Below are 2,439 nucleotides of genomic sequence, written 5' to 3'. Positions count from 1 at the left end.
ACTTTGCTATTGCAAGAAATGGTTTTCCTCATATGTAAAGTTTTATAAATTGATGTCTTATTTTGGGCATTATTACAATTTTGGAGACAATAATCTTATACATCTTGATTACACAACTTTTAACACTGTATCACTTCGGAATATGTATGATAAGAACTTCCTTGTGTTAAATTTTAACGTACCTTGTTAACATGTTTCGACCTATTTTGGGTCATCTTCAGAACTGGTCGATGTTGGTCTTGGCGCCTCTTGTTTCCTGTGAAACTCAACACACTAGAACAATACGAAATATACAGACACACGAAAACACACCCCAACGATATTCTCAACACACAACTCAATTTCAAAACACATACACTCTTTGACTCTGCAATACGAACGCACCCTCACAGGAAACAAGAGTGGCCAAGACCAACAACGACCAGTTCTGAAGATGACCCAAAATAGGTCGAAACATGTTAACAAGGTACGTTAAAATTTAACACAAGAAAGTTCTTATCATACATATTTCGAAACAATAATCTTGTTTGAAATTTTAAATGATTGCTGTCACAACTCACATGATCAAAACTGGTCGTTTTCTAAACTCTCATGTTCCAAAAGGCACATTGTCAAAATACTCACGTTCCATATGTCAAAACTCACTTGATCCAGTATTCAGTGTTAAGTAGGCTAATTGTTATTCCTTTACAAATAAATGTTGTTACAAAGATAACTATTAGTTTTTTTCTCTCCATATTAACCTTCGTTCTCAAGAGATTGAACTCTAAATATTAAAAACAAGTCGTCCCTCATTTGCAGGATTTCCATAAACTTTGGAACTAAAACCGGGACATAGGGGAGAGTCGGGTAGTATCGGACATCATGTAATATCGGACAGTGCGTTTCTTTCATCTACTACCATATGATAGTACCTGAATGACATGGTTACGTTTCTCTAGGCGACATCGCAGAAACGTAACCATGTCAATCAGGTACTATCATCGTGTGGTAGATGAAAGAAACTCACTGTCCGATATTACCCGATGTCCGATACTACCCGACTCTTCCCTATAATTAAAACACCCGCTCATTGTGCAAAAATTGATTTTTAGCTGCCATCAGAGAAAATTCGCATTCAAGATTTGCATTGTGAGCAGGCACTGCGAAAATATACTGACAGATTTCCAATAATTCTGAATATTGTTCTGTATGGTTTACAGTCTTAAAAAATATAAGCCACTTGTCTTGAACTTTTCTGCTTTCCTATTCATGAACACCCAAACTTGTACTGACAAAGATTTTCAAGGAAATGAACTGAGCAAACACTTCAGATTCTGAAAGCTGCACTATTTTTTAGGTACATCAATATCTCTTCTATATCATTATATCACTTCTACGAGTATATCACCATTTAAAGATTTCAACAAGTTCGGCTAAATCGCACAATAGATGCGGTATATTGTAATAACCTTAAGATACAAAGAAGCTGTAAACCAACTCAAAATCGGGACATCTGACAGTCCCGAACGAATTTTTCAGGACACCGGAACAGTGGACATAAAAGCGGTGACAATCCCGGAAATTCGGGACGTATGGCAAACCTGCTCATTTGTGAAAATTTCTGTTTTTGGAGCATTTGCGTTTTGACCCTAATATACTACATAATGCAGTCATTTATTGTGTACACAAATAGGAAGATGGATATATATTGTTTGTTTATATGTGTATGAGTATACATATGTAATGTATTGCAAGCATGTACGGCATTTCATCCACGAGTTTTTATGTCGAACTGTGTAGTAAAATAGACTATTTGAACTGCTGACATATAAGACATATTTATCTGTCGGCTCGTTGGTCTAGGGGTATGATTCTCGCTTAGGGTGCGAGAGGTCCCGGGTTCAAATCCCGGACGAGCCCACTTTTTTATTTATGAAGGAAATTAGACTCAAAAATGACATTTCAGGAAATTTGGTTACTGTTTATGTAAGCTGTACAAAACACACTAAAGCCAAACGTGAACGAAATTTAATCTTAAAGACGAATTTTTCCACTAATATTTTTTTACGTTACTTTATTCTTTGCTTCTTATTTTATTCTTATCTAATTTCTCTGATTCCCTTCCCTTCATTTGTAATATTGTTCTTTACATAATGATATGAATGTTAAAATTTGCCTATACTGAAGTGTAATAAAAGTATAGGTCTTATCTGTCTCTGATTTAAGGCCTTTCTGTACTGGTTTATCAATTTTTAACAGAGAGGTAGGTTTACAATTACTAGCCACCGAAATAATTTAACAAACGGCAGCCTCACTTTTTTCTGACTATATTATTCGGTTGAGAAGCTTTTGTCATCTAGTCTGCTGTCAAAAAATCTGAAAATTAGAATTTGTAAAACAGTTATATTACCGGTTGTTATCACTTTGAAAGAGGGACAGAGATTAAGGGTGTTTGAG

At 35.3% G+C, this 2,439-nt stretch overlaps 1 non-coding gene across 1 annotated transcript; it reads left to right on the top strand.

The window, feature by feature from the left end:
• The first annotated feature begins 1,830 nt into the window (after positions 1–1,830).
• On the top strand, positions 1,831–1,902 carry TRNAP-AGG (transfer RNA proline (anticodon AGG)). The gene has a single exon. It is a non-coding gene; the product is annotated as a tRNA-Pro (tRNA).
• Positions 1,903–2,439: the final 537 nt, after the last annotated feature.

The sequence above is a fragment of the Periplaneta americana genome, chromosome 2 (genome assembly GCF_040183065.1).
Source record: "Periplaneta americana isolate PAMFEO1 chromosome 2, P.americana_PAMFEO1_priV1, whole genome shotgun sequence".
NCBI classification, from domain to species: Eukaryota; Metazoa; Arthropoda; class Insecta; order Blattodea; family Blattidae; genus Periplaneta; species Periplaneta americana.
Note: the sequence above shows the minus strand (reverse complement) of the source record. Positions and strands in the feature narration are given on the sequence as shown.